The sequence below is a fragment of the Parasteatoda tepidariorum genome, chromosome 1 (assembly GCF_982258835.1).
Source record: "Parasteatoda tepidariorum strain Cologne lab strain chromosome 1, Ptep-v5.0, whole genome shotgun sequence".
NCBI classification, from domain to species: Eukaryota; Metazoa; Arthropoda; class Arachnida; order Araneae; family Theridiidae; genus Parasteatoda; species Parasteatoda tepidariorum.
Window position 1 is genome coordinate 100,837,285 of NC_141755.1, and position 22,305 is coordinate 100,859,589.

A 22,305-nucleotide genomic window follows, 5' to 3' on the forward strand; every position below is an offset into this window, starting at 1 on the left:
CCGCTCTAGAATAAAAAAAAAATGGCGGGAAAAAGATAAAAAAGAAGAAGAAGAAAAGAAAGAAAGAACTAATCAACAGGGATGATTCATATCAAAATTCCAATCGTCATCATTAACCAACCGAGACACGCCGTAGATAAAGAAAAATAAAAAAAAGAATAAAATAAACAGCGATTGTGAGGTCATTCAGTCGTCTCTCCGTACATTTTGCACACGGTTTTATTCTCCATTCATATAAGCAGGAAGCGCACGAGGAATTCTTCATTCTACTATCATCTTAGCTCTTCCAAAGTCTTCCCTGAGATCTTCTGAACTTCTAAAATATACAATGGCTGACGTAGAAAAATCTTGCTGTGGTAAGCATATTTTATATTCCTATAATATTTTTTTAAAGAAACGACAAATTAATAAAATAATAATTTTCATAATATTCGTTTCATATATAAGTAGCTTTTTTTCTAGTAGATATATTTTACGATTATTTAATCGTAAAATATATCTTCTTAATTCTAATCTACATCTTCAAATATATGAACTGAAAATAAATATCAAAATTTTATTAATTATTCTTTTTAATAAAATATTCATCTCAATATGTATTTAAAAAAATTTATAAAATATTGATTTTCATAATAGTCGCTTCTCATATGCATGGCTTTAGTTACGGAGTTTTATTATTTGATTTCATATTCATCTCTAATATTTAAAAAATAAGAAGAAAACAACAAAGAATTAATATATTAATTTTAATAATCGTCGTATCACGTATACTACGTGACTTTTCTTATCGTGGATATATTTTATGATTTCATATTCATCTCAATATTTTATTAAAAAGAATAATTAATAAAATATATTCATATTCATAATATTCGCTTTAAATATACATGGCTTTTGTTACGGAGTTTTATTATTTGATTTCATATTCATCTCATCATCATGTTTAAAAAATAAATAAAGAATTAAAAAATTTATTTTCATAATTGTCGCATCACATATACATGGCTTTTGTTAAGTAGATATATTTTATGATTTCAGATTCATCTCAATATTTTATTAAAAAGAATAATTAATAAAATATATTCATTTTCGTAATATTCGCTTTACATATACATGGCTTTTGTTACGGAGATTTATTATTTGATTTCATATTCATCTCCAATGTTTAAAAAATAAAAAAAGAATTAATATATTAATTTTCAAAATGGTTGTATCACTACGTGGCTTTTTAATAGATATATTTTATGATTTCATATTCATCTTAATATTTTATATAAAATTAATAAAATATTGATTTTCATAATATTCGCTTTACGTGGCTTTTGTTACGGGGTTTTAATATTTGATTTCATATTCATCTCATTATATTTAAAAAATTAAAAATAAAAAAACAAAGAATGTATTAATTTTCAGAATCGTCGTATCACATATACGTGGCTTTTGTTAAGGATTTTTATTTTATGATTTCATATTTATCTCAAAATCATATTTACAAAGTTAATAAAATTTTAATATTAATAAAATTTTTGTTTTCAAATAAGAATCACTTACATATACGTGGCTTTTAAAGTGGTTTTATTTTATGATTTTATATTGAAATCTAGAATGGTTGTTTATGAGGTTTCCCGGCCTCCCTCTTGCTTTTTAACGCCTGGAAAATATTTTAAACCTATAGATATTCTATTTTTGTATTAGTTTTAACAAGTGTCCTGTTCTAAAATTCTTTTTTTTTTTACCTAAATGTTCTGAGAGTCATTTAATCTTTAATGTATTGGATTTTAAGTAACATTTTTGTAAATAATTAGTTTTAATTCATAAAATTAATGATTTTATCTCTTGTAGAAGAATGGACAAAATTGATTCCTTTTTTAAACCCTTTCTGCATAAATTCAATTAAGAATTATATGAATCGTAGTCGAAGAAATGCTGAGTAGTAATTCGTCTATAAATATCTTAACTAAATTCATATTGTTCTAAACATTTAATTTCTAGAGTTGCGAGATTTTCGTAATCTAATTTAATAATCTTATCATTTCATAATCTATTAATTCATTTTCGTTATTTAATCTTTAGATCAAAATCTCTCTTTTTATTACAACTGCGTTCCAGTAGTAAATGTGAAAACAAAATAAATAAAGAGAACCGTCAGTTTCAAATTTTTATCATATCTCTTTCAATTGTTTTAGAAAAAATAACTGTTATTTTCTTTATCGTATGTGTGAAAATATTAATTAAGCGTCTTTGAAAAATTTTTAATTTATTTATGAGAAAATTTTTATTTTTGTTCCTTAACCTCTTGTCAAAATAACAGGAATATTCAGATGCGTTAATGTTTTTCTATTTTAATAATTTATACAAAGATATTAATTCGTTTTTATTTGTTATTTGTAACCGCTGAAAATGTGTGGATTCAACTATTTCGACGAAACATTTTTCTAACATTTATTGCTAATGTTTCTGAACCTTAAAACAGAATTTTAAAACTGATTTAAGATTCAATGTTTCACTTTTTTTAGGTTCGAACTCTTTTAAGTAATCTTTTAATGATTTTAATCTTTTATTGAATTTAATCATTTAATTATTAAGTAATCTTTTAATGAAAATAAATTAGTGCAATATAAAATTAAACATATATATAGTTGCATATAAAACTAAACTAACTACTTCAAATGTGAATCATAAAACTCGGATATTTGTGCCAAAAACATTCCGACCCTTATTGAGCCCGCATTTATGATAATGAAAAATGGAACAAGACAGGTGTTTATGCAGTCTCCTTTAAATTAATCTAGTTACTCTAACTTACTGTCCATTTATAGAAATTGAAAGTTTTTTTTTCCTTTAAAAGGCAATTTTTAGATGGAAATAAGGCAATTTTTTACTTATACCCTCAGCACTGTAAAAAATTTCTATAACTCGAAACAAACAATCCTTTGAGGATTTTGTTTATAAGGCTATCAACTACGTTTTGAATTATTATCTTAAAAGCACGTGCGTAGACTACTGAGTTAGGGATCAATGTAGTAGTTAAAAAAGCAATTTTCTTAAAATTTTCGCTCTTGTCTTTGTGAAAAAACATGCATAAAAAAAATTCTGCTTTTTTTCTCTTAGTCTTTAGTTCAAAAGATGTCTGCTATAATCAGAAACACTCATGAAAAATTGTTGACAATTATTTAAAAAAAAAAAAAAAAAAAACGAGATATTGTGTTTAAGGTGGTCTGTTATCACCTTATACAAAAACTGCTATAACTTAGTAAAGAATTAGTGTACAAACAAAAATAAAGTATTTTTAGAAACCTTAGAGTACAGGGATTTCAAATTCATAATAAACTCAGTTTCGAAAATTTTGTCCAAAATCATAATTTTAGTTCGAATACCAGCGATGGCTGATCGATACGAATTCCGCATCCGGCTTACAGTTTCGAATTTTTTTTTCTGTCCATGTAACGCAAATGCGGGTCAATTCCATCAAAATGTCTTCCACGAAGGCAAAATTTCTCTCAATACTTGATACAGGAGTTACCTTGTCTTCTGGATTGGGTTCAAAATAACTAGCCATTGACCTTTCGATTCGTTCGAAGAACTGGTACTCACTGCAAATTTATCGGCATATGAACTGCACGCAATTTCGAGTTTTTAAATTGTGTAAATACTAGTTCCGGCAAATGTTAAGAACCGGTAGACAGAACTTTAAAAAACTTCCTTATTATTGTTTGTACTGCAGCTTCCGGAAGTTCGTTTTTATTAGTTAAACACAGACTCTAGGTGCCTCAGAGCTCTCTCTATTTTACTTTATTTTCTTCAAACATAGTACTCTTTGATCTACTCATGCAGATAGCATAATACTGTTTGGCGTGGTCTAACCGATTTTGGTTACGGTGTCATTAAACTCTACTTTCAATTTGATAATGGCAACCTACCGTTAATTGAAGAATTCCAAGCATTTTTGTTCGTGAACAGGAAGAAGAAAAAAAAGTTCAATTTTTTCTGACTCTCTTTTTTTTTCCAGTATTTTCAGTAAGAGTGGGACAAAGTTCAACGATCCCATTATTATTATTGTTCTTTTTTTTTTCAATTGGCTGCTTATATTGTGCCTGGTCATTGTGTATACCACATCCATTTCCTTAGTAGTTGAATCCACCACTTCGTTTTCCTATGAATGAAATTTTTTTTATTGTGAATATTTTTTTCCCTTCTTTTCTCTCTTCTAAAACATGCTTTTACATTTACGGAACATCATACCATTTAAAGAGCCGATTGCTTGTTTTATGTTCCATTGTTATGTGAACATTCTTAAACTTCTGTCGGAGGATTCGGTTCAGTGAGAAAACACTAGAATTGGTTGGCTTCATCTATTGTTCGCAAGTGTTGATGAAACTGATTTCATCTCTTTCAAATATTTACACGCCTGAAGAAAAACAGCCAACTTGTTATAAATTGAGACGCCCTGTCTTCTATAAGTCTCGCCTGTTTCATTTTCCTTCTAAACTGGGTGTGTTCTTGTTCAGTTATCTTTGTGTTCTTGAAAGAATGTTTTCGTAGAAATTATTCATTAAAAAGTCCCCTCAAGTCCGCTTTTACTAGAAGGGATCATTCACTTGAACTCGATTCCTTACTTAAATTTATTTTAACTCAACTTGCTTTTCTAATGAAATATCAGATTAATATCTTCAAGAAGTGTTCTAAACAAATTTCAATAAAATCGTCTGCTACTTGTTGCAGTTATTCATACCCTCCAACGTTTGAGTTTCGTGCGCAATATTATTCATCAGTGGTAGCGAATTAAAGCAGAAATTTTTTAACCTAATATAATTCTTATAAGCCTCTATCTAGACTTATGAGCACTATTGCCGGATTTTTGGTTTAAACCACATAATAAAGTCTGGCTAAAATTAAAGTACCGGCTTCTATTGGAACCAATATTTCTCAAAAACTAATATTAATATAAAAGGGATATAAAATTGTTATTTAACACGACATTGATGTGATTGTGTGTTAAAAACAATTTGGAGCTGCAACTTTGCACTTCCGTGACAGTTTGAAGCATCAGCTTCAACCTTGAAAGCATTAAGAACTATCATTTTAAACTACTTCTACAATTAGAAATTAACTTTAACGCAGCATAAATATATGAATAATTACTCATAATTGCAATTACTAATTGTTAACTTCTTATACAAAATATCATCATTTCTAACAAAATATATAGGGGAGAGTGGGGTCAATTGTAACAGGGTACGATTGTAACAGAGCAAAAATTTCGAGTGTCGGGTTCTAGATTTGGTACAAGGTGTATTTAATAAATCTACTTGTACACTTCTGATGGCAACCATTTTTATGTACTTTTGAAAGAGTTACATCACACAAAAGATATTTTCACGCCACGCAAGTACTTTTTTTGGTATTAAAATATTATATTGTAACAAAGTAGTTTTGTTTAAACAAATAAAAATTAGTAACCGAATATGTAAGTGGACACTTTAATTAACATTTCAATAAAAAAAAGATTAGTTTTGCTAATTAACTAGCATTGTTTTTAACAAATGAAGCTGAACTGGCGTCTTGGAGACAATTGTAACAATAAGTAAAAGGACGATTGTAACAGCTGAAAATAAATAATCTTATGTTTACAAACCATTACTTAACTCTTTAAGGACTACCAATAGTTTCCTATATCATTTATATTATGTTGCATGTGCATTATTTTATTTGTCACCTTTCACAGCATAAATTAAAATTTTTAACCCCTTAAAGTTAAAAGGTCTCTGCTCATTATTATTTTTACTCCTAAAATATCACTACTATTTTGATCAATAAAAAAAAATATCACAACTATGATAATATGTATAATTAACTATGTTTTAGTTGAATTTATGAACTGTTACAATTGACCCCGTAAGTGGGGACAATTGTAACAACTGCACGACTGTCAAAAATTGTTAATAACTAATATAATAACATTTAAAATCGGGTATTTATTTTTTTTCTAGTAGAGGATAGTCTACTTTACTCGTCTGTCAATTAATACTAATAATATATTGGATTTTTTGTTAGTTAAAAATCGTTAAGTAAAAAATGTTACAATTGACCCCACTCTCCCCTACTGTTTTACAAAAAAAAAAAATCCCTAATTTATAAAAGATTACTTACAAATTAAAGAAAATAATTATTCTGAATCCATTTAAAGCGCAATTAGGATGAATTAGAACACGGTGTAAATAGGTTTAGAAGTATTTCAGACAAAAATGACTGATTTTGAAGCAGATATGGAACAAAAATTACATCATTAAACTTAATAAATCTATTTATGGAATAAATGCCATTAAGAGAAAGTAAAATTCATATCATATTTTATTATTTCGAGCTTAACAAATTCTCTATCTGACCTTAATATGTGTGTTTTTATTTGCTTGTAGTAAGCGACAAAATATTAATACATCACATTTTTTTACCTCAAGAAAAATTATTTTCTAAAACTACGGAGATTCCGTTGCAGTTGGAGGGTGCCTTTAAATTGTCTATTCACGTTCGTGAGTTTCGAGGGATATAGAATCCAAGACTAGAAGGCAGAGAAATAATTAAAGCACCGGCAGAACTCGATGCACTCGGCGTGTTACATTTATTGCCTCGAAATTGTTTATTCACCCTCATGAGGCTCGCGGAAATCAAGAATTAAAATTATGTTAATTTGCTGATTAGGTTTTACCAGATGCGTATTGTAATTAAATGCGGGGATTATAATTTCGTATATTCCCTCGATTACTATGCATAACATAATAAAAAAAATTTACTTATTAGGGTTAATTAGTTTGGGTGATTCTAAGCCAGCGGTTTCCAACTGTTTTCGACTATGGAACCCTAAAAGATCGAATTTCTTTTAACAAAACCCAGTATATAATATTTAAAAAAAAATCATTAGCAACTGTTAATTTACTAAAAAAAAAGCTACTTATTATTATAAAAATATTAACTGTGAAGAACGAAATATTTTAAAATCATGAATTTTTTCTTGGTATAGGTCTGCTATACTAAAATTGAATATTAAAAAAAAAGCTGATTCAGTTATAGTTTTTCAAAAAAGAACTTTTATAAACATTGAGAATAATTTCTTAAAGAAAAGTAAATCTTAATTTTTGCATTTAGTTTGTTCATTTTGAATTGAAAAAGTTCGATGAGAAATACAAATGGAAAATTTTTTCTACGTATATACTTTTCTTTAATACATTGTTAAAAAAAAATATTTATTAAAAAGAAAAAAAAATTGCAGCTGCATTATTATTGCAGCTGAATTTGCATGTTATTTGAAGATCCAGATATATTGTAATTTGTATATTTTGCATGTTATTTTTGTTGTTCATTATTTATTTGAGATGCAATAATTTCATAGAAAAAAGCAGTCGAAATATTAAATAAATTATGGATTATTAATTGAATATAAACAATTACTGGTTAGGAAAAAATGCAAACCCTCGGAACTCTGCTTGTAATTCTGCCCCGAAGCCCAAGGGTTCAGCGTAACACCTTTTCGGGAACCGCTGTTCTAAATATTAGTTAATAGTTTATGACTAACAATTTGTCATAATAGTTTATGACTTATTTGTTTAGTGAAGTGATTATTTTTGTGCGTATTGCTTAGGTGCAAGAAATACAAGCAGTCATTATTTTGATATTTTCTTTCTGTGGTTGATAAATCAGCCATTTCGCAACAAAAATATTTCTTTCCTTTTTAGTTAGCAGAAAATAAATGTATTTATTATTCAATCACGTAATTTAAAAATGTTAAGCTTTTCATTTGATAAAAAAAAAATACACCCTCAATCACCTTACTTTAAATATTAATTGCTTAACATATCAAAATATTTTTGTTATTGTGTGTCTGATTGCGTTTGTGGTACGAAATTGACGTGTGGTTTAAACAACCAGAAAAAATATTCGAAAACATCCCGCGTGACTCAGGTTAAAGGTGAAGGATTCGTGGAATGTCTAAAGAACAACAACAAAAGTTTATTAATGAATATTCTCGTTTCAAGATATTATCCAGTGGCGGCCTTCTCAAGGTTTATAAATGCTCGACAGGCTTGTAGTAATATATTTTTTTCCCGCGCGCCACAGAGACTGCGATGATATTAATTACGCCACTGGCATTGTCACTGAATCTTGATTAGTAAAAAGTTGAGGAAGCGTTTACCTTGAGCCATTTTGATATATTTACTTGAGGGAACTATCATAAAATGAGTTCTAAATTAAATGAATCTTGCAATGAACTTTTGAATGAAATTCTGAAGCAATTAAAGAATTATTAATGAACCAGTGTGTTATTTATGATCATAATATAGTACCAATAATAAATAGTTCGCACCAGACAGAAAAAGAATTATACTTCTATGTTAGCCAATTAAACGAACGCGACTTCCTTATTAAGATACTTAGTAATGGTTTTGAATACTTTTTGTTTCGTTTTAATTATTTAAATGAGTTCTGTTAAAACTAGTTAAAACGTTTTAAATTTTTAAGGCTGTATGTATTCTTAATACTTAAAATTTTTTTAAGGTTTTTGAAGCACTTGCAAACTTGAAGTTTAAAATTCTAAAATTAGGTTCAATGGAACTTATTTCAATTTATAAAATGAAATAAAAAGTAGTCAAAAATATTACTTATTAAATGCAATTGTGTTCCTATAATTCTTTTTTTATTAATATGAAGGAAGTAGAATCTTTTCTTTCTATCTGAAATATTAATGAAAGTAATTATGTAAATTTATGTTAATTGCTCTAAAATTAGAAACTATTATAACTGTGTTTTTAGTCAAGTAAATATAAAGAGCTGCTCTTAAGTTCAGACTCATTTAAGTGAGAAAAATATTACTGTATACGTAATTTTATAGCCATTATATACATATATAATTAAAAGCATCTTCAATTTGTATACGATTATTTAAAAAAACGTAGCGTGTACTTCCCTACTGTTATAATTTTTTTTTCTCCAGTGAGTTAACAGTTTTGTAACATTAATTGTTTAATATTCCGAACATATGGTAAAAAAAAATTTAAAAAAAGTTTACATTCCACTAAAATAATAACCTCCATAATTTACGTAATTTTGAAGTTTTAACTAAACTAAGAGGAAGAAATTAAAAAAGACTCTAGCAGATGTTTTTGAAATGATATTAAAAAGATAGTTTTAATAAATGATATGAAAAATATTACTTTTGTAAGCAATAAGTATGAAAAGAATATAGGTTTTATAAATTACATGAAAATATAGTTTTTATGTGTGCACATTTTCGATTTAGAAATAAAATTATTTAAAAAAATTATTCAATCAAACAACGTTAAAAAAAATAAAACCTTACGTACATATTTTAAATATCTAATTAAATTAGCTTGCGAAATCGATTTAAATACCTAAACTTTCATTAGCTTTCAGCGTATTTTACTTGTTTCTAACTATTGAATTGTATTTTTTAACCATTAAAATATAAAATGGAAGCCAAATCAGCCTATATTACTTGCTAAATTTTTTAATCTACATATTTGATATTTGCTCATCAAGAACGCGAAATTGATTCCTATGTCTTCATGTTTTTGCCGCAAAATCGGTAATTAGGCTTCTTTTATTTATTTTTAGTTAAAGATAAACAAGTAATATTTAAAAAAAAATTAAAAGTCAATTGCTACTTAGGTTAACAAAGAAAAATTTTATTTTAGATACTTTTTATTAAATAATTAAAAAATTTTCTCCCACATAAAACTAAAATTGATTCATTTAATTAACGAATTAATATTTGAAAAAACTGTATTAACATCAAGTGTCATTCACTACCAAGTTTAAAAAAATTTATTTGAACTTTAGATGAATAAAAAGTATTTTATTAAAGATTGAAAATTTTAACAAGATATAGGAAGAGTGTGAACTAATAGAAGAAATTGAAATAAAAAGTAAATAACAGTCGCCGTAATCTTTTAAAAGGGACAAAAAAAATATCTCTAAATATTAAAGTGGGCCACTTATCTGTTCTTTCTCTAAATATTAAAAGCATTCACATGTATATTTGCCCTTGTGAACGAATGATCCCTGAAAAAAAAAGATTTCATTTCCGCGTTCGCGTAGTCTTACGCAGTAGTAAAGCTAGACCATCACATGGGTGACCTTAGTTTAGTAAGGGCGCCTCAAATTAAACTTCTTGGCGCCTAAGAAATTTTAAAGGAAAAAAGAAGGCAAGCACGAGTAGACTGACCCTGGGCTATCTTCATTTGTGACGTATTAAGACAATGTTTTCGAGAAGATTAATTAATTACTAATGGAAAAAGCGAAGGTTTTAACTTGAAATATTAGCATTTTTTTTTTGTTTAAATGCGATTTGATATGAATCGATTTACTAAATTATAACTTTGTTGTGGAAAACCGGGCTTGTTACCTTGGCAACCAACTTCACATTGTATTAGCGATCCCTCATTTTAATTCTTTAATTTCGTATCAAAATTTATTAAACTTAAAAATCTTTAGTTTATTTGTTACGATAATTTTTATCTACTAATACATACAGATCTCTTGTATAATTTTTATCTACTGATACATATAGATCTCCTGTATAATTTTTATCTACTGATACATATAGATCTCCTGTATAATTTTTATCTACTGATACATGTAGATCTCCTGTATAATTTTTATCTACTGATACATGTAGATCTCCTGTATAATTTTTATCTACTGATACGTGTAGATCTCCTGTATAATTTTTATCTACTGATACATGTAGATCTCCTGTATAATTTTTATCTACTGATACATGTAGATCCCCTGCATAATTTTTATCTACTGATACATATAGATCTCCTGCATAATTTTTATCTACTGATACATATGTATCTCCTGCATAATTTTTATCTACTGATTTATCTATAGACCCGATTTCCCCTGTATGTAAAGTATGTCAGTTCATAAATTTTGAAAATTCAATTAATTGTCGTTGTATGTATCAGATTTATTTTTGAATCCTTTGTGTTGTAAATTTATACATAGTTGTTATACTGGTCGGAATTATAATTTTTTTTAGCGAACCTGGCATGCAGATGAAGAAACAATTGTTATTTTTTAAGAAAGAAAAACATTATACATAAAACGCTTAAACATAATTTGTAAAATATCATTTTGAATTTTAAATATCTTTTAAGATACTTAAAATTTTACACTAATTAAAATACTAAACTCTACACTAATTTCGCCCAAGCTGACCTTCGGATAAATTAAGAAACACTATTTATTATTATAATTATTAAAAATCGATACTTATAAATACAACGGCGAATAGTGAAGGAAGAAAATCCACGATACTTGAATTGTCCTTTACGCTACGATAAGAAAATATTTTTCTGCATATTTTCAATTTATTAACTATTTAAATTTTAATGTAAGAATCATACGTTAGACATTTAAAAAAAAATAATAAATTGTTGCGTGGCTATCAGGACATCAGTTTCTGTGGTCACAGTCAATGAGATTTCATATTAATGACCCACAATCTTTATACCTCCGGACCAAATTTTTTTTGCGGTTTTTGGAAGAAAAAAGTTGCCGATTCAGGGAAATGATTGCCACCGATAAAGAGAAATATTGTTGTTGAATGCGGCTCCCATGAAATGTGTAAAATTCTCGGAAAACATAAAAAGTTACTCATTGAATTTCCCCCCAAAAAAGTCTCATGTTCTACGTAATGAAAAACAGAAGTGCGTAATGAGTTTACTTGTGGTATAACTCACTATAACATTAATTCTTGCCATTATTTTATTTTCTGACAATGGTGTCTATTACCTTCGTGCAACAAAACATTTAAAAAAGAATTTCTATTAGTACCTAAAAAATAAGATTCTTACATCGGAATTGTAATAGGAAAAAAAACAACAACAAAAAAAACTGCACATTAAAATCGAATTAATGGTGATAATGAAAATTATTATACAATTATTGTAGCGCATGTAGAAATACACGCCTATGACCCGATACTAAAATAACTGCAAAATTTTTTTTACTAACTCTAATTTTCTTTTTTTTCTAAAAATACGCAATGATCATAATGCGTTTTGTGAATATCGTGTTGACGATTTTTATCGAAATCCTACTGCGTTTGTAAATGCTGGGAGATATCGATCGGCATTACACAGTATTTGAAAACATCGTACAATACCTTTTTGGGATGTCGAACAAAATTGGAATTGGTATCCATTTTAATATCATACGATATTTATCTATGTGGCTCAGGGAATAGAACGTTCGCCTTCCAATGAGGTGTACCGGGTTCGAATCTAATGAAGTGGAGAATCTGCGTAGCAGTCATGCGCTATTAAACTGCTGTTTGTAGAAAATGCAACACCATGAAAGAATCATCAGAATCAAATGAAATTTAATGCAGAAACGACTTGTACTGATACAAATAAATGATGAAATTTTCAAAACAAAAGAAACAAATTAAGCGTCCGAAATCAGTATTTGGTGCAGCCACCACGCGCTGCAATAAGTGCTGCTATACGACGTGGCATGGAGTCAAACAGATGTTGAATATCTGCTTGAGGAAGAGAATTCCATATCGCTTGTATGCGCAACCAAAGTTCGTCTTTGGAAACTGCAGGACGCGGATCACGAGTGAGACGCCGACCAACCATATCCCACACGTGCTCAATAGGCGACGTATCCGGCGAATAAGCAGGCCAAGGAAGAAGTTGCATGCGTTGTGCTGAACAGAAGTCTCTAACAGTCCGCGCAACATGTGGGCGTGCATTATCCTGCTGAAAGATAGCTCCAGGGATGCCTTGAAGGAAAGGAACGACTTCGGGCTGTAGCACTTCACGGACGTATCTGTTGCTATTGAGATTACCCTCAATTCGTATCAAATTGGATCGTCCATGATACGAAATCGCACCCCAGACCATAACTCCGGTTGTTCGACCACTATGTCGTTCAATAATACACTCAGGAAGGCAGCGTTGACCGGCATAACGTCTAACACGAACACGGCCATCATGGGTCCACAAATTGAAGCGTGATTCATCTGAAAAGACAACTTGGTGCCAATCAGCTCGCCAGTCTCTGTGCTCAAGAGCCCACTGCCGACGCAGCCGTCGATGATCCGCCGTGAGGGGAATCCTGTATAATGGCATCCTTGCACGCAATCCACGGCGCAGCAGACGACGACGAATTGACGAAGCCGACAATTGTACACCTGTAGCAGTAGACCAATGTGCTGCCAGCTGCCTGGAGGAAGCTGTGCGATCATTCACCGCCATGCGGAGCAGGTGTCGATCATCGCGCTCTGACGTCACCTTCTGTCGTCCAGTGCCTGTTTTTCGAGTTGTTCGGTGCTCGTCGGTCCACTGCTTCCAAACTCGCATCACTGTGGAACTGTTCCGCTGCATACGAGCTGCTATTGCGCGATAGGAAAATCCTCCTTCTCGAAGGCCGATTATCCTCCCTCGTTCAAACTCCGTAAGTTGCTTGAATTTCTTATTCTTCCGTCGTGGAGGCATACTCAGGTCTCACTAAACGTTTTCCACTAACAAATAATCATAGACTATTTTCAACGTCCCGCTACAGCACTTTATTTATACGCTTTCAGCATCAATTCAGAGGGCGCTGCGCGCGCCACGCACGCGCGATGGCTCTGAAACTTTATTAATTTGCATAATATCCTATAATTGACATTTGCTGCGAATTTCATTTGATTCTGATGATTCCTTCATGGTGTTGCATTTTCTACAAACAGCAGTTTAGTTTGTACAATACGTACGTGAACGTACAAAATAGTACACGAAGCTGTTAAATCTTTCTTGTTTTTTTCAATCATGTTTCAGGTAAATTAATTTTTATTTTTCTTTCCTTCTAGCTGAGCCCAAGGAGTGTTGCAAAGACGAAGGTTGTTGTCAGAATGGCAAGGGTCCATGCCACGACGACAAGGCATCAGGTGATTGCTGCAAGCAAACAAAACCCTGCGGTTGCAAAAGCGGCGAAGATTGCAAGTGTACTGACGGGAAGTGTGGTTGTTAGCATTTAACCTCGTCTGTTTTATCACTTGTATTTGTCGGCACTTCTTCGTAATTCACTGTCCAGTTCTTTTCTTGCAGATTTATTCTATGTATAAGAGTTCCTTACGCTTCATGAAAAAATTTCTGTTATAGTGTCAGAATAGAATGTCAAATCAATTCATGTTTTAGAAACACACGCTTATCCACTCAAAGTAACTGTTCATTTAAAAAAAAAAATAAAGTATATGTCTTAACTGACGTCTTGGTGTTTATTATTTTTTAATGTGCTTTTAACAAATAAAATTTTTTATGATAATTCACTGGTGTTAGAAATTAAGAGGATTTGCAGACTTGGCCGATTATCTCTAGAACTACATCGGCCGATTTTAATGAAAAATTTGATTTGTACATACATTAATACAATACGAAACAAATATCAATGTATGTACAAATCAAATTTCATTAAAATCGGTCCTGTAGTTCTAGTGATAATCGACCAAGTCTGCAAATTCTCTTAACTTCTTACAACAGTGTACTATAAATTTAATAATCGTAAATGGGTTGTTTCGTTTTTCAGATGTAGACATATCATTATTTCACAACTGATTCACAGTAATTCTGATCTGATTTAAATAACTTATTTTTCGATCAATGATTAAGTTAAGAATTCTGGTCGTTTCGATTTAGAAATACTTCTGGTTTATTTATATAATTTTATTTTACATACAAAGAATACAATTAAATTAACAAAACAGAAACTTGATCTGTTTGCTCTACCTCAAATCAGTGTTCTTTGATTTAAATCAACCGATTTTAAAGAAAAATAATAAATTTTTTCTAAAGAGAAATCAAGGAAAAAGTTTACTAAGCATTTTAAATTTAGATTTTAACATTTTTAAATTTGGTTATAAATATATTGTTATGTAAATAAGTTTAAATTAGCAAAAATACATTAGTATTTGCAGTGTGTACTACAATTACAGCACTGACACTTTAAAAATTAGTATTATTATTTTGGATTCTTAATAAGGATAATAATGAACAATGTGAAAGTTAATTGCAGTTTCTTCAAAACCATATTTTAATATATAAAATGTATTTCTGACTCTTAAAAAAATTACTCTGTATGACATAAAAAAAATCTAAATTGGCGAGTTAAATAATTCTACTTATTTTGCCAACCTGTCGTTAAGATATGAAAGGCATCACTAATTTGTCATTTTAACATCTTGGTTTTTTGCAGACATTATATGTAACTGAAACAATTTTTAAAACAGCAATGTAATTTTTTAATTATAATTATAAATTTATACTTATTGTAAAATAAAATTTCTCAAGGTATCTTTAAAAAATATTTTAATAAAACAAAAAATCTGATTTAAATGAAATAAATTGGATTTTATTAAATATAAGAATAAAAAATATCGACTTTTGCCGCAAAATGGTAACGAATGTTTTGTTACAGATATTATACATGTAATACAATCGATAGACATGAGTAATTAAAGATTATTTCCTTTTTAAAAAAAATTCTTAGGACGTCAAGGATTTGTAGAATTCTGCTAAGTAAAATTTTTTTTCTCTATATTCTAAAGAACACAAATTTAAGTTAGTGCAAGATTCAAAATGTATTAAATTCACTTACCCAAACTTTTTAGTATTTAATATAAGTCAGCAATTCAAGTCTTCAAGAGCATCACTTACAAAAAAGTTAGATTTTCAACAGTTGATTTTTTTTCCAGTAAAGACATTGACCCAATATTTGGAAATTCATAAATCTTTGGTAGGTAGAAGCGAAGGAAGAACAAGACTTGATAAGTTCTGTTGATTTTGTAATCAAATAAATTAAGTTTTGATGACTCGGAAAATAGCTGGATCTGAGAAGTCCAGATTTACAAATTGCTCGTGGAAATTTAAAAATAAAAAGTTTAGCGAAGCAGCTACCTTTGCCTAAAAAAAGCATTAAAAAAAATCGGACTAACTTGGTTCTTAAACAAGCCACTATCCATTATTTGAATTTTAAGCAGAACAAATAATAGACAAAACGATTCAGAATCGCACGAGCTGCATAATATTTTAGTTTATTTATAAACATACACAGACAGGTTTGTATGTTTTGTGCAAAAAACGACTTATAAACCCGAGACAAATGCATAGAAGAACAGATAGCACGAAAGAAATCCATAGAGGTATTCGAACCCGCTACCTCCATGCCTCAGGTAGGTAGGTACGTCGCACTAGCACTGCACAATGGGCTACTGGCGACGGTCTGAGAAACATCCCTGAGGATCCACAATTTTGATCCATGCCATCACAATTTTGATCCTCTGAAGAGGGGGTGGCATCCCCGCTTCGGTAGCCCGACGACCTGCACGCGAAGTCAAGCACTTTACAGTGGAACAGTTTAACAAGGACCAATACCGCAAACTAATCTCAGTGGTCACCTACCCGCACACTGAGCGCAGCCCGTGATGCTTGACTACGGTGGCCTACTGGGAACCGTGTCTTTAATGTGTGAGTGAAAGGAGAGCACTTTCTTACGACTTAAATTACTGATATATTAGAAATATGGCCCTAACTATTGCTTATTCAAGTGGTAAAAACTTAATTATTTATTATTATAACACATAATGTCGGTTAAGGTAAGGAAGAGCACATGTGCAACCCTGATTAAGTACTATAATAATTGAATTTAATATACATTTGGGATGTACAGTCTTAAATTTAGCAGTCTTGTGTACTCTGTTACGTTCTGTTTAATCTCGTATCTTAAATCTCCGTTGACTTTCGTTCGCTGACCCTCCATTGTCCAAACTTATTCTGTTTTCAATTATTATTAATACGGTCTTCAAAACATTTGAATAACACCCAGAGTTAAATAAGGAACTATATTACTTCAGGGCCGGATTAACCTATAGGCACACTAGGCACGTGCCTAGGGCCTACGAAATTCAGGGGCCTACAAAAAACTTGGGAGAAAAAAATTTGTTGACAAAAATAATTTAGCTTTAAAAACAACAAGTGTATTTTGCACAAAATTATGAAGATACATATAAAAATATAATATTTCTCGGTAATAAATTATTTTGCAGAATCTTATGATCTAATATATTACTTTTTCGCGATTTTTGGATTCAACGAAATCTTGTATTAGCTGTCGAATTCCAAAACTACGCAAAATGTCGTATTCAATAGACATAAGAGCGAGCGATGCCAAACGATCATTGTTGAACACAAATAATTTTTTATCAATTTTAATCTGGAGAAAGATCTTTCTCCTTCTGCATTTGATCCAAGAATCGACAAATATATACTTAATGCAATGTGAACGATAGGAAAAGTATTCACAAGTTTATCTTTAACATTGTTGTCGATCGAACTAATCACAATGGTATTATCGATATCAACTGCAATATCGGTAGTATGTCGGTATTGCAGATAAAGTTCGATAAACAAATTTGTAAATTAAAATCCATATTAATAAAAATGTAAAAAAAAATATGCAAGAAAATTTTAGCATATATTTTGAAAAGAGGGGAGGAGTGGGGGAAGGAGGGGAGGGCCCAAAAACAGCTATGCCTAGGGCCCACGAAAGGTATAATCCGGCTCTGCGCCTAGGGCCTACGAAAGGTATAATCCGGCTCTGGGTAGGGTGCGTAGCCAAATCTTTCAACAAAAAATAAGCACCTCATAATTACTTTTCAAGCACTATATACATTAATAAAATGCAAACTAATTTTTCAAAGACTTTACGTGATCATGATAAAACAACTTGTTTCTGACGATTCTGAGAGATTTTTCGATTCGATTTCAGTGGGTGGAAAAATGAAGCCTGAAATTGGGAATAACTTGCAAAATGCACCAGAGCTGCACATGAGAGAGTGCTAGAATCTCACCGAACTCAGTAGACGCACATGCGGACTCAAAAGTATTTCATCATACATGTAAAATGATTGGCGCTTTGATACGTTATGGACCGACGGTAGGCCGAAATGAATTGTGAAAACGTTGAATAGTATAATGTGAAAAGCGCGCTTTTGCATAATACGTGGCGAACAGGGCCGGGATAGCCTGGTCGGTAGGGCGCTGGGCCCATATCCAAGAGGTCGTGGGTTCGATCCTCGCCGGCCGAAGACTCCCCGTGTAGTAAATGGTGACTGATACACGTTAAATCTGTCGAGTCTCAAAGTCCTCCATGTTCCCACAACAAATCAATACCTCTGGGGGTACTGATCCAGGAGTTTCCTTGTCTTCTGGATTAGTTCAAAATTACAAGGCTACGGAGTTGAACGTTAGTAGTCGTAAACCCATGAAGTTGGGTCGGCTGTTCAACGACGGTTATAAAATACGTGGCGAAAATCGACATGGTAAAGAAAAAATCTAATTTTCGAAAAACGAAAAGTAAGCACTTTTTAAAAACACCTAATGAAAAAAGCACCTTTAAGGGCTTTTAAAAAACGAAAATCGGAAACAAGCACCTTTAAGTACTTACTAAAAACGCTACGCACCATGCTCGGTATGTCGTTGTGTGATTCCCAGTGGTAGCTCTAAGCCTAAACAGTCTCAGATAGATGAGTACCAACTTAAAGAAGTAAAGGCGGCCGGGGTGCAACCCTAACCACATTGTCACTTCCAATTGTATTACTAGAAAGGGCGATGAGTACTTTAGATTAAAAGGCGCGTTTTCGCGGCAAAGAATATAGAGGCTCGCGGAGCACTGCGAAGTAGACATCTCGCGCACGCGCGAAATCGTATAGAAAAAAAAGAAGGCAAATTTCTCCCAAAGCTTGATCCAGGAGTTCCCTTGTCTTCTGGATATGGTTCAAAATTACAAGTCCACGGAGTTGAACATTAGTAGTCGTAAATCAAAAAAATTGAGTCAGCTGTTTAACGATGGTTATAAGATAAAACAAGCAATTTTTAACAAAAAATCAGCTTAATTTAAGCTTATCTAAATAATAAATTGATTTGCCAGACTTTAAAATTTTCCCAATTTCTGGACATTTGTCCAACACAACTGTAGCCACATCAAATTTTGTTACTGCAAGCATAAAATGATCAGACGGCTCTGAGCTAGATGACACTTTTTCATACAAGTCTTAAATTTCTTCAGAAACTGCATTTATGTCTGTATTCCAGTCGATGCAAATTCCTGTCTACATAACGGTAGTTGAACAGAAGACCCAATTTTGGGTTTAAGCCTATTAATAACAAGCTTATCCCCGTCCCGCCACCGTGAGGGGTCATCCGGGGACACTCCGAAAGTTCGAGGTGCGCGCAACAGTTCAATTACATAAGCAAACATATTCAAAATTTTTAAATTAGAGTTTTAACAAATAGGTAGAATATTAAAAATGAAAACCAGAAAACAGTGCTACTTAGAAATAAACTAAATGAAAACAAACATTACAAAGAAAATAAACAGTAACAATAAGAAGAGATATTGATGTCGCATCTTCAGTAGGGGTGCAAAGTTAATAAAAGGAAACAAATTCACATGGTAAAATATGGGATGTTTGTAACCCAGAATATAATTACAGCTGGCACAACAGTACTAATGGTATCAAATTCCAGGATTTTTTTTAAACAAAAAAACATATATACATACTCTAGGAACACAAGTGATTAAAATTTTCAAAATGAGGAATCACATAGGGGCAGAGATTGACAAAAGCATGAAATTAAAGCGTAAAAAACATTTTAAGAGAAAATTCAAGTAAAAATCAAACCATAACATGTAAATCAACAAGCCGTGATTTAATTCCTAACTATAGACAGCAAGAGGCCATCAGGATTTAGGGAGGTGCCTTGTTACTAAACAATTTTCTTATTGTTTCCTCAATTCCCCTTTTATTTTAGGGTTTGACCAATGCTGCTTTATAAACTCATAGGTTGTTTTTAAATGAAAAAATTTCTCTCAAACGTGCTTAAAATTAGTACAATGAATTAATATATGTTCCCAATTCTCCACAAGCTGACAGGTACGGCACAGCTGAGCTCTTCCAAAAAACCTGGCCTGGTGTTGTTTATTGATGGTTGATGTAGCCTTTTAATTTTGGACCCAATCCGGAAGACACAGAAACTTCTGGATCAAGTATTGGGAGAAATTGACTTTTTGATGGAACTAACCCGCTTTTGCGTTACATGGAGAGGAAAACCACCCACCATTAGCCTGACGGTTAGCCAGATTTTTTTTTTCTAATTTAAGACTGCGTCTGATTTTGGGCACTAAAGCAGTAATTCTTCTCCATTAAAATTTCTCTATCAAGCATCAGAAATGCCTCCTCATCAATTTTGTGAACTAAAACACAAAGTGAAAATCCTTGAAAATTTTCTATACAAAAACTCAACATCAAGATATTAATTTAGATACAAAAATATTACACAAATAGTTAAACAAATTACATGTTCAACATAATTTTTTGAATTAAGATTTAAATTTTAAATCACCCTTTAATGAAGAATATCTCAGCTTTACAGCCAACTAAGTCAAGAAAAAACTGAAACTTATTAGTTATCACACGAATCTATTACAAAAATAAAAATTATGTAAATGGCATAGAGATTATTTATAGTTAATAACAATAAGATTTTTTTAAAAAAAAAATAATGTATAATATTTAAAAACAAAAAGTTATTGGATGTGTTATACTTAAAATTTATGCTTAAAAACATTTATAAGATAAAGATTATTGTTGACACTGATAACTAAATAGAAGAAATGAAAGAACTGTTGATAACTAAATAAAAGAAATGAAAGAACTGTTGATAACTAAATAAAAGAAATGAAAGAACTGTTGATAACTAAATAAAAGAACTGTTGATAACTAAATAAAAGAACTGTTGATAACTAAATAAAAGAAACCTAAATGAGATTATAAATGTATACAGGGCATCTGTTACATTTTAGATTTTCAAATTCATGACCGATTCCAAGAATTTCTCATGACTTAACGAAGTTACTATTTTCTCCGAGAAAAACACAACAATAAATTTAAAAAAGCATTATAACAACATTTAATTGAAATGATAGGTATAACCAAAACTGTTATATACTTGCATCTTCATATTTATAGATTTCAAATTTAAAAAACAGAGTAAAGAAAGAGTAGAAGCAATAAAATAGCTGAAAAAAATAAAAAAGCAAATAAAAATAATTTTCTTTTTTTCTGCAGAATTATATCTTAAAGATATTTTTTTCATTCGCCGGAAAGGAAAGAAATACTCGTGATTTTTCTGTTCTCATTGTGGAATAAAAAAAATTCGGCAATGACTGGCTTGCTTCAGCTAGAATTTGTAATTGATAAAAAAATAAATAATAACAAAAATTCTGAAATAACAATTGTTTAAAAGATAATTCGCTCCAGAAATGATATTTCTTCTTTCATTTTTTGTAACAAAACCATAATTTTTAAAGAACATGATAAAACATTTTATATTTTAATAAAATATGACCGTGGATTTTGTTACAAATTCAGATATTCCGAACACCATTAAATAATAATTCCATTTTAAAAATTAGATTTTTATGCAACCTAAATCCATGACTTTCCATGATTTTTTTTTTAAAAATAGTTAAAATCTTGACATTCAAATTTTGTTCAATACCGAAATCTATGACTTTCCATGATTTCTAATGACTTTTCAGGTGCATAGATATGCTGTGTATATTAGTGAATGGCCTCTAAAACTGCATTGTATGTAACCGTATCTTTCAACGGTTATAGTCATTAAGACCCAAAAATGGAAAATTTAATATATATATATATATTTAATAGAAAATATTTTAGAATAGGAAAGTAAGATCCAATATTCTTTTTAAAAAAATTAATTAATAATGTCAGATATATGCCAATAATAGATAACTAATAAAAAGTTTCTAATATAAGTTTCAATGATTTATAAATTAAACTACAGTAAATTATGAGAAGTTGCTTTCTATAATGGTCCTTAAATTCATAATCTTTAACAATTTTATAATTATTAAATTGTTGACTACATTTGTTTAAAAATCACATGATAAAGAGACTAACTAAGCGATTCGAAATGACAAATCTGAACGAAGTAAACCATGAACCATGTCAAAAAGTTTTTTATTCTTTAGTGTAATGTCCTATTTATTTCATTTTTGTCAAAGCCTGACTAGTATAAAATAATTTACCCTATTTAGCAATTGTAATTATTTCAGTGGATTTTCTCCTATTTCCTATTAATAAAATAATTATATCCCACAGATCATTAAGACAGAGCTTCCGGTAGAACACCAAAATTAACCCATTTTCGACCA

The 22,305-nt window shown here is 30.4% G+C and overlaps 1 long non-coding RNA gene across 1 annotated transcript; it reads left to right on the forward strand.

The window, feature by feature from the left end:
- The first annotated feature begins 277 nt into the window (after nucleotides 1–277).
- Nucleotides 278–14,276, forward strand: LOC147816645 (uncharacterized). Its single transcript, XR_015428586.1, has 2 exons — nucleotides 278–356; nucleotides 13,880–14,276. It is a non-coding gene; the product is annotated as an uncharacterized LOC147816645 (long non-coding RNA).
- Nucleotides 14,277–22,305: the final 8,029 nt, after the last annotated feature.